The 17,641-nt window shown below is 37.4% G+C and overlaps 1 protein-coding gene and 1 non-coding gene across 2 annotated transcripts in view; one reads left to right on the top strand and one right to left on the bottom strand.

Annotated features, from left to right (window-relative positions):
• HDAC9 (histone deacetylase 9) overlaps positions 1-17,641 on the top strand; it is an 817,093-nt gene that overhangs the window by 726,360 nt on the left and 73,092 nt on the right. The gene's annotated exons all lie outside the window — the stretch shown is intronic.
• Positions 14,620-14,726, bottom strand: LOC118714668. Its single transcript, XR_004986659.1, has one exon. It is a non-coding gene; the product is annotated as a U6 spliceosomal RNA (small nuclear RNA).

Here is a 17,641-nt window from a genome sequence, read left to right as displayed (position 1 = left end):
CCCCAAAGTCGTGCTGAAACCTCAGTGAGAGGGTAGAGGAGGGTTGTAGGGTTAAAAAGTTTCAAAGGAGGCCTTTAGACCATCACTGTTGCTGTAGTCTGTGGTCCAAGCTCATGTATCTATTGCAAGGCAGTACTTTTGACTATGCCAAGCAAGAGCACAAGGATATGGTTCATTTTCCTTTGTCTCTCAATTTCAAAAACTCTTGATGTCTGTTGTCAAAATGTATATGCTGCCCCATCAATACTCTTTTGACTTCCTAACAAAATGTTAAGGGAAGGTAACCCCCACCCCTGTTGTTTCCAGAACCTAGTCCTTCACTTAGGGAATTTGAAATGTGTGCAGTATCCTCTATCCACAAAATACCACAGCCTGTGTGGGTCTATTTTGAAGAATTGGCGTTAGAATAAGTTTAAGTTTAAAAAATTTGGCTCTCATAAGAAATTTCAATCGTTGTACTATTGATATTTGGCTCTGTTGACTAATGAGTTTGCCTAGAAGACCAGCCTCTAGCAGGGGTCCTCAAACTTTAAAGTGGGGGCCAGATCACGGTCCCTCAGAGAGTTGGAGGGCCGGACTATATGAACTACTAATTCCTACTGTAACACCTCGGCTGTGCTCACTGCCCAAAAAACCTGGCGGGCCGGATCAGACTCCTCTGCGGGCCGCATGTGGCCCGCGGACCGTAGTTTGAAGACCCCTGCTACAGTCTGCAGCACCGGACTCCCCTGATTCTAGTTGAGTGTGGCCAATGGGAGTACTGACAGGAGCTCAGAGAGTGAGAAGAAAGAGGGTCTGGAGTGTTTATTCTCCAAGGCCTCCTCCTACTCCCACCTGGCCTTGGGCAAGGGCTACATTCTTCTGCCTAAAACCATAGCTTCCTCCCTGGGCCTTTGTCCTGCAGCTACAGATCCTCTCCTTCCTTCTCTCAGCCCCTCCTGCCTAAAGGTTGCAATGACTTTCCACTGTTGCATGTATTCTTCCAATCTCAGTGAAAATCCCCTTTATTAACTCTGTTCTTGTAGTACCCACCATCTGTTTCCTGCTGGAACCCTAGGTAATGTTACCAGGGATGCAGTTGTGAGCATGAGAAAGAAGTTCACCCTCCTCATTAAACTTACTTCCTGGGAGTAATGACAACGCGGGAGTTAGACAATAAGCAAACAAATGTGGGTAGTATTAATAACATTAATTGTTAAACGAAAATTAAAATTAGGTGACATGACAGAGTGACATAATGGCTTCTTTAGACTTAGGACTCTCCCTTCCATCTCTGTGAAACCACACCTGGGATTGGGCCAGTCTCTCTTGCTTTAGCATGAGCTCCAGTCTCTATTTCCCTCTCTCTCAGTAATAATCTAAATTAAGTGATCTGAGTAGGGTTGGACTTCCAAACAAAAGTCTGACTTATCTTCTGTTATGTCACATCAATAGCCTTTGGAGACCAAAGAACCTAGCACTCAGAACACAAAGTCCTGGGATTTCTCTGAATAGAAAAAGGCATATGTATGGAGGGTGAAGAGAAGGGATGTTGGAAAGAAAATATTTTCCCAAAAAGAAAAAGAGGTTCTAATTAACATCTCCATAGATTGTTTTCCATATACACATGTAAGAAAATGTAAAGTAAACCTTACTGACTCTCATTTTTATCATCTATGTTTGGTTTTATTCTGGTGCTACAATTCGATGAATTTGTGACTTTTGCATGATAAATTAGTGACAAAAGTAAGTGCTCTATGCTTTCAGAAGATTCCTTCCAGTTAAGATGGTCAGAGGTAGGCCAATTTACATAAATGATATTTAAGAGACTCCCTGTGCTGTTTACAAATTATTGTGGTTTTGCCCTCTTCTACATAAAGCTCTCCTTTATGTTTAGTGACCAAACCCCAAAGCATATCCCTTTTCTCTCTGTAACTTGCACAGTTCACTCTCAGCCCTCAAAGCCATTTTCCCACTTTCACTGGCCAAATAGTACTAATCCTAGAGCTATCGGGTAAATAACCTGTCCTCCCAGAAGATCCAGCCTCCTGATTTCCCAGCTGGAAGTATTCTGTGAATGCTCATGATGCTTTGGGGATCTCTTCTCTTGCTCAATCCTCATCTCTTTCTGTGCTGTCATAATCTGTGATCTTGCCTTTTGTCTCTTATGGGCCTATAGGCACTTGGGAGTTAGCAAAGCAACTTAGAGTAGGAGATGTACACTGAAGATACTGTAGATAAAATGTATTCAAAGATCATTTCCAAAGGCTTTGGAAAGCCTCTCTTTCTCCCCAAGATTATGAAGTGACCAAGGTTGAGGTGGTGAGAATACTGGGTTTTTATAGTTTCGTGGATGTCTTAATGTTTTTAAGCTCTTGAAAGCTCTAACTTGCATCAATGAATACCAGAAATCTTGTGCTAGAGATGGGACAGTTAAACTGGGGAAATGGATGGAAGATCTCTCTTTTCTTTGTACATCAGGAGCACCCTCATGTAAAAGAAGAAACCAACCCCATGTGCATCCAAAAGCTTAGCAACCACATGCAGGTGCTATGAAACAAACTCCAGTAACACCCGAATGGTCCCACAGGCTGGGATCCATTCTATAGGACAGAGCACCACTCAAAACATGGAAAGATGGATTTAAAAACTTTTTTTGTTTGAATGTAAACAAAGGAGTTTACCCTAAAGGAGAAGGGATGAGGTCCTCACACAAATCACTAGGCTACTCTGATTTGGAGAATGTTTTCTAGGTAAAATAGACAATGCCCAAATTAATTTTCTATTGCAAACACTTGTTACTATGTTAGGTATAATAGAAATTTTAAGCTACTTCTTAATTTATGAGGTTTTATTTAAAAAGATTTTTTAAGAGAAGCCACCTCATAAGATTCTTTGATGAATATCACAATTGCATCACTCATGCTGTTCCCAATTGAGTCATGCTGCCCGTGTAAGAATTCCCCACAGATTTCATAAGGTCATCTTATTTGACAGACAAACTTTAACTAAAGGTGGATAATACCACAACCTCAGAAAGCAAAGTAGAATCTAGAAATGATGTCATTGTGACCCATCCTTAAGAGAAAGACCACAGGCTTTTGGGGCCATGGCCAGGAGAAGGGTGAGCCAACCATTCTCAGTGTCATACAACCCAATGAGGTAGAGTCAGCTCATCCTTGAAAGACAAAATGCACCAAAGGGAACATGCCCAGTGTGTGGGGCATTCTTACAGTTTATCTCACTCTTGGTTGTGTAGTGACATTGTGTTGGAATTATGCTCTCTTAAGAGTAGGTATAAGTATGTATGGTCATTTTCAGCATCATCCAGGTGCAAAAAAACATTTTGAATGCAGTTAAAGGTAACTTCCACAGGATTGATTCTGAACAAATTTGCATCTATAATGTATGCCATAGTCATAGTATGGCATACATTATACCAGGTGTACATACTATGTATACATAGTAAAATAACATATTTTACTATGTATACATAGTATGTACACCTGGTATATTTCAGATATTTTTACACTATAATACACTACCAGGAATTACACATTTTATTCTAAAAGACATACTATATATACTATTTTTAAACATATAGAATTTTAAAAAACTTTATATGGAGCTCATTTTTAAATGTTGCATGCATATTTAATACTTCACAAATGTGTGCATATGTTTTAAAAGATTAATGTTTTAGGAATAAGTCTAATATTAAAACAAAAAGCCACAACAATTCCACTGCTCTTACTTAGTGCTTAATAATTTTTCTTGAGTATATAGATATGAACTTTATAATTAAATATATTTAGATCTAGCACAGTGACAGTGATCCTTGGGAAGTTATTTTCTTCTCTATTTATAGTTTTTCTCTTCTATGGAAATGGTCATAAAAGCCTGTATTTCTAGGTTGTTATGAGAATTAAATGAGATAATGTTTTTGAACTTTTTGGAAACTATAAAAGTATTGGAAGAAAGTACCATTATGATGGGGTTTTCTTCTTTATCAGGAGATAAGAAATCTCTAAAAAGGTGGTATGTGTCAAATTAACATTTTCACAAAAAATCAGTATAATTCAGTGGTTCTCACCTGAAAGTGATTTGTGCTTCAGGGGATATTTGGCACTGACTGGAGACATTGCAGTTCTCACAATTGGATGATGCTACTGGCATCTAGTGGGTACAGCTCAGGGTTACTGCTAACCATCCTGCAAGGCACTGGAGAGAGCCCTAGAATAAAATACTATCTAATCCAATTGGCAACAGCATGGAGGGTGAGAAATATTAGTGTGTTTTTAAATTTTCAAAAAAATCTTGTATGTGATATTAATTATAATGATTCTAGTAATTGCTAGAACTGGGATGAGATGGAATTGTTTTGAACAGAGGTAGGCCTAAGATTTAGGTATTTTGGCTTTTGTTTCACCAAGAACATGCTCATGCTCCCTAAAAATGATGTTATATTAGAGCTTGGGTAAAATATCTAGATTAATATTCTCACCTGTCTACTACAAATAATACTAATTTTAAGTACTAGAAAACTCCCTAAAGAAACATTCAGTGAAAAAGTTTTATTTTGTTGTATCCCTTACCAATGAGTATTTTCTATGATTTAAAAAATGTTCTACTTTTCTTTGGAGCTTAGAGGGGAATCTAGCATTTTTGAGAAGTAGACTAAAGGCTATACAAATACCTATAAATAATCCAGTTTTCTCAACACATGTCTAATTTCCATGGTCAAACTTTCTCCAGCTCTTATCCAGATCTCTTCCGCATCCCTTCTGGAGAAAGAACTTAATTTTCTATGTCTAAAATCTGTTTGTATTCAAGACAGTTATTCATATCAGAATAATAGAATTTAAATTACTTGACATGGGAATGTTTTTCATTTGCAGATGGAGGCTGTTGTCAATGTAGAATGGGAGGAAGCTTGGCAACCCATCTGACAATTATTTAATACTTAAGGGATTAGGCTACTTGACATGCTTGGTACCTCCCTTCCAGACACTTACAGTCCCAGATCCTAAGGTAATGACTTAGCAATACACATTTTAGTCTCTGCTCCTTAAAACACACACACACACACACACACACACACACACACACACACACCTCTTCTTTTTGTTTCATTTGGGCCACATGTGCCAGATCCTGTGCCAGAAAATAGAAGGAATCTTATACTAACCTTCCTAATTGCTATTGACATCACAGGGTATGTAAGGTTTCATTAAAGCTTTAAGAAATGGTTCAGTAGATGTGAAAATGCAATTTTATTCTAGGCAGAAGAGACGTTAAAACCCTAGAAGCTGGGGATGTGAAAAGAATTCAGTACAATGAGTAACAATGAAAGGTTACAGGCTAGTTTGCAGATAAGGAAGCAGGCAAGCAGAGATAGTAGACACAGTGCCACCCACTCTCCTTCTCTCCTTCAGTCCTTCCCTAAAAAGGAAGACCAACAAAACTAAATTTCAGCTTTCAATTCTTACCTGAAATACTCAAGATAAAATATAAAGTGATCATATAAATCGTTTAACCTAGGGAGGCTGAGATTTGGGTATTTTAGGTATAATATAGGTATACATTGTAAATTAGTTTTGAATAATTCAGGTACAGAGTGCAATTAGTGGTGTGCAGTTCAGTGTTTAAAAACAAATTCCCCGACATAAAAAAAGGAAAATAACTAAGCCTGTTGTGAAATCCTCCCACTTGGCCAATTTCAGCTATCAACAATAAGTCACCAACACAAGTTGAGAAGACATGTTCAATGACAAAGTATTTCATGATTTTCCCACTATATCAATATTGTCTATGTAAATAACCCCAAAAGCATAAACAATAGCAAATATACTAAAATAATTAGAGAATGTGGTTTTGAATCTTTAATACTTTTGTTTTTAATATAGTTACTACTTCATAAGTTTATATATTCTAATATTAATGGTGGCTGTGCTTACATCTAGCTTACAGAGTTCCTAGAAATTTAGCAATCAGTTCTCACAATCAGTATGAGCTGACCACTGACGGGGAATAGTTTTTTCATCTTCCCACTTCTCTTTGCTGAATGGTGTTGGAACTTGACATGAAAGATGACAGAAATCACTGAGGATATCTTGAAGGTCAATAGATTGGGTGGAAAGTATAATTTTTTTAAATGTTGACATTAAGAAGATACAGAGAAGAAAGTCCAGAGTAGAAGTTTCATGATAAAGGTGGAAAGAGTTAGAATAAGTGTAGCAGAATTTGAAAGAGTACAACTATTATAATTCTTTATATGATCAAATAAATCAGAGATTATAGGAAAAAATATAGAGAATGATGAAAATTATTTTAGGGACTAAAAATCTTTAAACCTATTCATATCACATATATATTTAAAAGGGGCTGTTAAATTACAAAATTCCTGTGTACTTTGTTTAAATAAATATGTAATGTGAATGACATTAGCTCAATTTGTGTGTGTGTGTGTGTGTGTGTGTGTGTGTGTGTGTGTTTTCAAATGTGGTATTCGCCAGACAAATTTTGAAATTCAGTTTTATTAAGGATCTTTGCAATCTTTGGTAAGGATCTTTTGTTATTAGAGCATGAAAATGAAATAGATATTTTCTTTGGACTGCAAATTTAAGGTACATTTTTGTCTTTATGCCAAGAGAATTGGGTACTTTAAGAGCTAAACCTTATATTACTATGGCTTTTATCAAAAACGTTCCATTTAGTATATTGCTCTGGATTTTCCAGTTCCTTTCTTGTCTTCTGAAAACCACAGTGAACTATTTTCTAGTTGATTAAAATAAAAGTAGAATGCTTCATGTTGAAGGGGAAAGACATAGCTGAAGATTAAGCTTAAAGGGAAAGAAATTACAAAAAGGTATGTGCCACAATGAAGCTTTGAAAATGAAGCTCCAGCATAATGAAAGAATGACAATTTGTAAATCAGGAGCCCAGAAGTTCTGGTTCACGGTTATGTTGCAGTTTAATTTCTTTATATCTTTCTGCTATTGTTAAAAAAAAAAAAAAAAAAAAAAAAAGCAGCCAGAACTTCAAAGGGACTTCGCATGTGTTCCGAATCAGGGCTTCAGAGCTGATGTCTGACAGCCTAGAAATTAAAACGAAATAAATGTGCTGTATAAACTCCCATTTTTTCCCCAACAACAACAAAATAGCTTTTTCTGTAATAGGATTTTGTTGTTGTTGTTAACTTTAAAATGCTGTTTCACTGGATATTTCCTTAGTTACCAGTTATAGGCCTGGGCCTATGGAGCTAGCATTCCAATAGACTTTGGAGGGAATTGAGACAGCCAGAGGGTATGACAAACTTCAGGATCAGTCTTTGTTTCTTTTTATGTACATTAAAACAGATTCCCCTCAAAAAAAAAAATAAAAAATAAAAAGGAAGGGAGGTAGAGAGGGAAGGAGGGAGGGAGGGAAGGAGGGAGGGAGGGAAGAAAGAGGGAAGGAAAGAAGGAGGGTGGGAGGGAGGGAAAAATGAGGCAAGGGGAGAAAGAAGGAGGGAGGGAAGGGAGAGAAGGGGGAAGGGAGGAAAGTGGGGAGAGAGGGAGAGAGAGGGAGGAAGGAGGGAGGAAGAGATGGAAGAGGAAAGAGGGAGAGAGGAAAGGAAGAAAAGGAAGAAAAGGAAGGAAGGAAAGAGGAAGGAAGGAAGGAAGGAAGGAAGGAAGGAAGGAAGGAAGGAAGGAAGGAAGGAAAGAAGGAAGGAAGGAAACCATAGTTGTTAGGCCATAACCAAACACCTGTGTTTTACTGTTCTTGCATTTTCTTGGGATGATAGAAACAGACATCTCCAAAGAACAAAGAAAGGCTTGGGATGGTTTGTGTTTAAAAGTGCAGTGGATATGAAATATCAGTCACTAGCCAGACATTTGGCAGTCATCTCTTGGAATGCCATAGAGAATATTCTGAGTTTGACCTTGTGAGCTGCTGTGTGGTGGTAAAGATGAGCCCTTACAGAGGTAGTTCCATAGGTGCAAAAGAAGTTCCATGTCATCCACAATTTTTAGTTTTATAAACTAGGAAGGGAAGACATTGCATCTCAGAGTGGCAACGTAGTTTGCTCAAAATAATGAAGTAAAGACATTGAATTTTGGGGAATTTATCAAGAGGCTAATGAAATGGATATACCAGTAGAAGCTTCTGGTCTTCGGAGAGAAACAGGTATATAAATACTGAGCTTAGGCACTGCTTTTCTACTTGCCTAGCAGAGCTATTCCTCTCAAAACTACCCCTGCCTTCATCCTTTAACCAATAATAACAAACATCTAGGAAGCGTGGGTAAATAGCAGCCAGAAGCAAAGGGCTTCCCTGCCACATTGGTACAAAGAAAGTAGCCAACCTGGGAACATGCTAGTTTCATGGGCTTGGGTTCTCTCTCTCGGCTCCCACATGTCACTTCAGAGCCTGCACATCTGGCCTGCAGAGCACCCCAGAATGTTTATTTCCGGACCCTGAGAGGCTTTCCTGAGCATTGCTTGGGTAGACTCCACCTTTTATTTCTGTTAAATTACATTTTGAGAGTCTGTTGTACCCTCATGAAGGAGACACTACCCTTCACTTTTTGTATTATCTTAAAAGTTCTTTGAGTCTGTGTGATGGAGAGAAAAAAGCAAGTAAGATGCCTTCAGAGTTTGTAAATAGGAACTCCTTCTTCATCCCATGGGAAAGCAAAGAAAATGCCAAAGCACTGATCTCCCTGACCCAACTGTCACAGTGTTTGCAGTCAGTCATGACTAAGAACTCAGATTCAAGCACGGGCACTGCTCAGTCTAAAAGTCCCTTTCTATATATGCATGTTCCTCATTTCAAATAGTCAGCTAATACTACTGTTTTGGTTTACTGGCTGTCATGGAGGAAATTGGGCTGTTGAACCACTCTTTCAGAATCTCACAATTAAACTGAAAATAAAAAGACATATATGAGAAAAACACAGTGTCTGATGAAGTGAATGGGGAAATTCCACTTAACTATAAGGATAGGGCAGCAGAGCTGGGTCATGAATGATGAATTAGACATGGATGAGAGGAGGAGGGAAACCAGATGGAAAGAAGGAAACAAGCAAATGTGGCACGTTTGTTCTACCTCAACAGCATCCTCACATTGTTCCTAAGTAGACATGTTCTTCCATGTACTCAGCATGCCCCTTACTCACAGAAACAGAAATGGAGACTCGGCAAAATTAAAGACCATTCCTGAGATGGCACTGAGACAGAGAGAGAAATAGAATGCAACCTTCCAAATCTGCACTCTTGTCCAATTCACTATCCAGAAGGAAAGCCTGTTTAGGAATGTCGGTATGGCAGTATGGCGTAATGGGATCTGGATTACCAAACCAAGCCCTGGGAGCATCATCATTGGCAGATGTTAAGGGGAATTTAGGAGGAGAAGCTATGGAGGATGGGCAATAGGTAATATTTAGACATATTTCATTAAGAGACAAATGTGGGTGTACAAAGAAATATCCTACTGGGAATTTTTGACTGAGAATTAGATGTAGAAGAGGATGGTAAGGAGAGCTGGAGAATTCACTACCACAGTGAAAAGATTCCCCAATGGACAGTGTTTGCAGAGGGAGAGTACTGATGGCAGAACCTGGGAGTGCCCATATTTGTCAGGTAGAATGAGGTAGAGCAGCCAGCAACTAGACCCGAAAGAGAAAGGGAGAAAGGGAGAAAACCTGACAGTGTGATGTCACAGTGGAGAGTGTTTCTTAAAGGAGGGGGAAATGTTAATGATGCTGAAAGTCAGAGAGTATCATTCAAGAGATATTGTATAGGTTAATGCATTTAAGTTAGATATTTATACAAATTGTTTACTATTTGCTCCACTTATTTATACTAACAATAGACAAGAATTCTAGGCTTTTTAAAGATGATGGTGAAAAATTGCCCTAGTGGTGAATGCCTGGGGCAAGGGCAGGCTGGAAGGAATAGAAATCAATGGGGGTGGGGGGGAGGGAATATATAATACTTTCAACAATAAATAATTACTTCTTAAATCATTTTAGAGATAGCATTTATTAGCTGAATATAAAACAAAACCAGGCTACTACACTTCTAAAACATTTTTTTAATTTCTTATGCTTTTAGTGTGAATAATGTGGAATCATTGCTTATTCATTTATGCATATACTCAGTAAATATTTATAGATCACCTAAAAAATGCACCTAAATTAAGCCACCAACATAACCATGATTTGTTACCTTTTCCTGTGTGTTGTATCTATGTCTCTTCTCCACATAGCCAGTTTGATCATATATCCTTATAAATGCCACTACCATTGTTTCAACTAGAAACAGAACTTTAGTTGATCTAATATCTGACTGAATTAACCAACTAAGATGATGAAGTATCCTTGAGAACTTACTTTTCCTTGCATGCTCAATTATTGCAGTTGGTATTCACCAGAATTTTTTTATTAATAAAATTTGTTTTAACCCCAAGGTCCTGAAAAGTTATTTTCTATTAAGAATCATGACCTCTCAGATCTAGTTTTTGGATTGGTTGAACATAAGCCAAGTCTATTTTGTTTATTAAATGTCTCAAATCCTCTATTCACATCAAGCATTGCTCTTTGAAGTAGTAGATGATAAACAGGCACATATAATACAGAATACTTTCTTCAATAAATACTTAATTATTGAATTAATAAATAATAAGAAATGTAAAGGCCTAATCATAAATGAAATTCAGTCTGCTCAGGGAATATTTTATTATCTTTTGAAACATAAAGTTAGAAGGGCACTTAGGTATCAGTTTACAAACTATTGTTTCCAGAGTGCTGTCCTATTATCATTATAACTTGCATTATTATAATTAGAGGAAAGGTTTCTTTGTGTTGGCATTTTACTCTTTATAATTCATCGTAAGAATAACCAACATGATGCTAACAGGTTTTGTCTTAAATGTGAGTAGTTTCCTTTAAGACTATGTTTGGGAAAACTAAGACATAGTTCCTCTTGAGAAGCTTCCTAATAGAAGGAAAAGGCTTTTGTTATTCCAGAATCAGCAGTTGTATTACTCTTTTTACAATGAATCAGGCACTTTTTATGAGTGTTGCAAATCTTAAAATTTAAATATTGATATGAAGCCTCCATATCTAAACTTTCTGACAAAGAGAGCCCATTGATGTAAATGTAATGTGTGAGAGAGCCCTTACTGAAGTAGTGTATTTCATGGGGACCAGAGGGAAGAGGAGAGCACTTGAGAGAGAGGGTGGATATATCCCAGGGCAAGGAAGGAGTGAGAGATCAGGTTGAAATGCTACCTCCTATGTAATTTCATGGAAGCCCAAACCTGAAGTAATAATGTAACCCTATTACTTTAATTTTTTAAAATATTTTTATTGATTTCAGAGAGAGGAAGAGAGAGGGAGAAAGAGATAGAAACATCAATGATGAGAGAGAATTATTGATGGGTTACCTCCTGCATACCCCCTACTGGAGATGGAGCTCACAACCTAGGCATGTGCCCTGACTGGGAATTGAACCAATGTCCTCTTGAATTCATGTTCAACCACTGAGACACAGCAGCTGGGCTCTATTATTTTTATTTTCATGCCTATCTGTCTTTATTGATAAAAATAAAAGTGGCTTAATTTTGCTTGGGTTTTTTTTTTTTTTTTTTTTTTTTGGTAGGTTTAATTGGTTGACTACTATGAAGTTATAACAGATATCTAAACCCAACTGACAAAACTGAAAGAAGCCTTTAAGATCTTGTAGTCAGATGTCTCTCAGCCCTCAGTTGAGGGTCTCACACCAGAGATTTGGATTCCAATGTGGTTGTTAATGAGGCTTAGGAATCTGCATTTAATAAACACCCATATGATTGTGATTAGCCAGAGGCTAATCTCATTGTAAGAAATACTGACTTAGTCTAACCCCTTTATTTGACCCATAGAGAAATAAAAACCTAGAGATGGGAATTGGCTTTGTCCAGCAGGTCATAGAACTTGAACTAGAATTTAGATGACTGTATTCATTGTAATTGTTGATTTAACATTATCCAATGTTATTCAAATTCAGAAGCAGTGGTGCCACACTGGTTATGTCACTGATGCTTCACAAGACAGACTAGATAATTTTTTCTAAAAACTAACATTCTTTTAATAATAACCAACAAATGTCTTGGGAGTATTTAAGCAGCTGGCAGACAACATCTGGGTATCTCCTAAGAGAAATAATTTCTCTTTAATGAATTTGAGGTTGAAAGTAGTTATGAGTTGCACAACTCTTTTTATACATAAAAGCCATATTCTTTTTTAATTTTATTTTTTTCTTTATTGATTAAGGCATTTACATATGTGTCCTTATCCTCCCATTGTCCCTCAACCCCCTTCCCCTCTCATGCCCTCATCCCCATGGTGTCTGTGTCCATTGGTTAGGAATATATACAAGCCATATTCCTTTAATAGTTAGTCTGAATTTCTTTTGTCATACATTATTAATTAAGTAACTTTGCGCATCTAGTTGCTTTTTCCCCCTGAAGCTATGACACTTGTGATTGGAATAAGAAAATGCTGATGTTCATAGCTTAATAAAATTCTCAAATTTTTTCAGCTATAGGTCCATCCATAACATCCAGATTCTTTGTTGTTGTTGTTTGATTCTTAAATTTTAACTACCTTTGGTAAATCTGAACTGACACTCAAGGGAGGAGCAATAGCTGCATATTCCAAGTATACTTCAGCTTGACTTCTAAGCAAGTGCCTCTGTGTTATCTTTAGCTCTAAAATCGGTTGCCTAATCTCATTACAGACTTTTATTAAAAGATGCCCATAATTAATGATTCCAGAATTGCCAGCATTTGTCATCATTTATTCTGATGCAAACCTAGCTGGACACCAAAGTTGTGGCTACTCTTCTTGATCTTTGATCTACTCATCCTGAATCTGGCCTCTGCTTACTTCCCTCTCTCAACATTCAATTCCTGAGTCCTGTCATCTTTCAGATCTCTTAAGTGCCTGGAAGTGTTGGACCTAAAATGCCACCGCCCTCCCTGAAATATTGTCTTTGCCATGTTGAAGGTTCTATAGTATTTTATATAATACAGGGTGGATATTGGGCCTTACAAAGAAATAGTGCTTAAGATGGAAGACCTGTGCATGGTCAGGGAACCACTTCCTTTTCATGTCACACATCTCCAACTTAGAAAAGCAGGAAAAACAATGCAGGATAAAAACTACAATGACCCCCGCCAGGGTGACTCAAGGGTTGAGCATTGACCCACGAACCAGGAGGTCACGGTTCCATTCCTGGTCAGGGCACATGCCCAGGTTGCAGGCTGGATCCCCAGTAGAAGGCATGCAGGAGGTAGCCATTTGATGATTCTCATCATTGATGTTTCTATTCCTCTCTTCCTCTCCCTTCTTCTCTCTGAAATCAATAAAAATATATATATTTTTTAAATCACAACGAATTACTCTCTGGAATATTTAAGTTTTTCCTCAAAAATAATAGTTATTTTCAAGCAATTGATGGATATGTTTTGATCTACTTTAATGTATTCCTGTTTTTGTTTTGTTTTTAATGACAGATGGGAATAGCATATAATAGACCACCTCATTTTGATGACAAATATTTAAAATAAGACCCTTCTTGGGTCCATATTGACAAGTTGAATTATGGCATTTATAAAGATTTTATATGATCTTAGCCATATTCACACTGCAGATTTTCTGCCACGATGTTGGATAATCTGATACTTTTTTAAAAAAATATATTTTACTGATTTTTTACAGAGAGGAAGAGAGAGGAATAGAGAGCTAGAAACATTTTTGAGAGAAACATCAACCAGCTGCCTCCTGCACGTGCCCGCGCGCACCCCCCCCCCCTCCCCCGAATGTGCCCGCAACCAATGTACATGCTCTTGACCAGAGAACCTGGGACCCTCCAGTCCGCAGACCGACGCTCTATTCACTGAGCCAAACTGGTTTCGGCAATCTGATACTTTTTTAAGAGCTACTCTATTGGGCTTATTAGATTGCCATAGAGTTTGCTAAATGTTATACTTTCCTTTGTAAATGCTCTTTAAATATTTTAATTAAATAGTGATTTATTTTAAAAATCAGCAATAACAAATGTGTAATAGAAGCCAAGTATTATAGAATTCTTAATCTTTAACAAACACATTCAGAGCCATTTCATATTTACTTAACATACAATTGCTGTCTAATTTAATCTAAATTAAATGGTTGCTTGCAACCTATAATTTATAGTGTTCCTGAACCTCCTTTTATGGCAGGGAAAAATAAGAAAGCATCAGATTTTTTCCAGAGGGTAGATACTTATCTTTTAAAATAAGGTATTTCGTCTTGAAATTAAAAACCTAGGTCATAGGGAAATGAAATTTCAAGGAATGTTTTGGCAATGAGTCATATGTCCTTATTTTCTTTAGAAAAGACTAATTTGTTTTTCTGCCATTCAACAAACCTTTAAAAATGTATCTGATACTTTGAAGATAAATTATCTCTCTTGTTTACAGACACCTACCCATTGTGAGGCATGTACATATTGAGATTCAATAGCAGGGTGTAGGGTTGTTGTGTTTTTTTTTTATTTTTTTAAAGACCAAATAACTTTGGATACTCTGTGTCAGGTAATTAGTTGGAAATATCAGTTCTTTATTTTTTTTCTAAATATGGAATGCCTCACAAATTTGCATGTTATCCTTGCACAGGGGCCATGCTAATCTTCTCTATATTGTTCCAATTTTAGTATATGTTCTGCCACAGTGGGCACAATATCAATTCTTTAAAAAGCAGTTTGTCATGAAATAAACACAGGACAAGTACTACAAACTAGTGGAAAAACTTTTTTAAAATGGTCACTACAAGTGTTCAATTGGCCACAGTTATCTGTGCTTAATTGAGGAGTGCTGTAATGAGTGAATGCCATACTGAAGTAGAAATGAAAACTTAGTTCCAAGGGTTAGTTTGAAAAGGAACTAGAAGGTTTTTGAGTGGTGGAGGTAACAATATATTTTCTCCCACTGGCAATGTCTGAAAAATCAAAGTGGATATTTCTTTTTCAAAAAAATATTTTTTGTGACTGTAAGTTAATGCTTGAGTAAGAAGAATGCATAAGTGACTGGCCAATTGGCCTGTAGATATGACTCACACTGACCACCTGGGGGCAGACACTTAATGCAGGAGCTGCTGAGTGATAGCAACTTTGCAGAGTGCCCTTTGGTACTCCAGAACCCCGTGGGGGATGTCAGACTGCCAGTGTCAGCCCGATCCCCCAGGCCAGGGCGAAGAACCCCACCTGCCAGAGGGACCTCGCTCACTCTGCAGTAGCCCTTCGAGCCCCAGCACTGCAGGCAGCTGAGGAGGGACCACGGGAGGTTGGCTTCAGAGTGTGTCCAACCCTTCTTGCCCACTTCCCCCCACCAGCCACCTTCTAATTAATTTACTTTCAATGTACACAAATCCGCGCACCAGGCCTCTAGTTCATTGATATTTGATGATTATTTTCAGACACAATTGGTGCTGTGCTATAACAGTAATACATTAGACTTTAGCATTATTTGGATTTATACAGAGATGATTGGATTCAAAGATATGTCATGGAGTCAACCAATCTATTTCTTATTAGTTTGCCATTGACTATGTGGCTGTGGCAAGTCAATTTCTTTATAACTCAATCTTCCACTTTGGCAGTTGTGTGGTGATTAAATGAGATAATGCATTTCAGACATATAGGACGGTGTCTGGTGATGTTAGGTCTCACTAATATTGGTTTGTAAGTGATATGAGGATAGGGACTGTCTTTATTTTGCTCAAAACCATATCCTAGTTGGTTGTCACAGTCCCTGTTACATAGTAGCTTCTCAAAAAAAAATCTTCTTTAAGTTAATTTATTGGGATGTCTTTGGTTAATAAGATTATTTGTGTTTGAGTGGTGGGTACACAAAGCAATATATAGATCATACATCATAAAAATATACACTTGAAATCAACAAATATTTTTTGAATGGGTCAACCACAATTATTTTGAATCCTCTTAAAGATAAGGTATTCTAGTTTCACTTTACATATAAAACTAAATGAAATTCTTATAAATTTTGCAGAACTGTGTAAGAAATAGTCTGTGACCAGAAGAGTTATCTTTCTTCTTTGGTCTTTATATTTCTTTGGACCTAAATTTCTTCCCCAGACACTGGTCCTCCCCAGTCTTTGGAACAGCTTTTCTTCTTACAATGGCCACAGTATATTTTCAAAGACGTTCTTTACAAAAGGATATATCCTGTGGTTGATATATCATAAGAGCATAACATTTCTAGGGCCTTGCTTTTCTCTGTTTTTCTCTCAAACTTGCTATCCAGTATCACTAAGGGCCATGAATGAATGAATGAATGAATAAAATAAGTAAACAAACAAACAAAATTTTGAGTATTGTGCTTAAAAGCATAGACACCAGAGTCAGGGGGTTTAATCATACCTTTGCTATTTTACCTTGGGCAATGTACTTAGTCTTTCTGTGTTTGTTTTTTCTAAATAAGAATAACGTTAAGACCTCTTTTATGTTTATGAGTGTGTGTAAGCACCCAATAAGTTATAACACACAGCCTACCCTTCAGTAAGTTCTGCATAAAGATCTTCTTCTTCTTCTTCTTCTTCTTCTTCTTCTTCTTCTTCTTCTTCTTCTTCTTCTTCTTCTTCTTCTTCTTCTCCTTCTCCTTCTCCTTCTCCTTCTCCTTCTCCTTCTCCTTCTCCTTCTCCTTCTCCTTCCTTCCTTCCTTCCTTCCTTCCTTCCTTCCTTCCTTCCTTCCTTCCTTCCTTCCTTCCTTCCTCTCTGAAATCAATAAAAATAATATATTAAAACACACACACACACACACCTCAGACTTATGTTGTTATCACACATTCAGCCAAGTCTCTCCATTATGTATACATCAGTCATTTCATTAACATACTGAAAATTTAATCCTGAATAATATGAGCAGCCAATGACAAGTGATTTTGTGGCTGATGTGTTGATCTCATTGTTCTATGCTAGTGAGCTTAGAGTTTTTGCTAGCATGCTTACCCACCTCTAAGCCCACGGCCTTGAACATGTACAATCTTTCAGCCATATAAGACCTCCTAGAATCCCTTGTGCACAAGATATGTGTTAGGAAAGCTTTGCAGGCTCCAACCTGATGTGACCAGGTTGATGGAGTCCTTGGACCTTTACAGGAGTTCACAATTCTAAAAATATCTGCTTGAGAAAGGTCACATAATCTATAAAAACTCAAGTTTATCCAGGAGTGAGCTCTCATTTTCTTTTAGACAATGTGACCTACACATTCTGGCTTTGGTTCTGAGGAATAGTGAAGCAGCACTGTTTCTATGTGAAGTGCCTCATCACAAGTGAAAACTCACCACCACCTTATTTTCTTCTAACAGCCCACCTCCTCCAGATCCAACAGACTGTTTGCTGAGGTGCTGTCTTATTTCTCAGCACATTGGCACCTGACACTTAGTGGGGGGAGTGGGCAGAAAACAATGAGGACAAATGAACTCTTTGGGCACATGGTGACATGCATCTGTTACATCATCTCATTCTAAATGAAAAGTAAACATACTTTATGTATGTGGATTCTTAAAACTATTATGTGGGGCTCTTCTCATTTATTTTAAACAGGCATTATGTTCAGTGGTTAAAACCTAAGA

This window comes from Pipistrellus kuhlii, unplaced genomic scaffold (assembly GCF_014108245.1).
Source record: "Pipistrellus kuhlii isolate mPipKuh1 unplaced genomic scaffold, mPipKuh1.p scaffold_m20_p_10, whole genome shotgun sequence".
Lineage (NCBI taxonomy): Eukaryota > Metazoa > Chordata > Mammalia > Chiroptera > Vespertilionidae > Pipistrellus > Pipistrellus kuhlii.
This window is presented reverse-complemented; position numbering and strand designations above follow the sequence as displayed.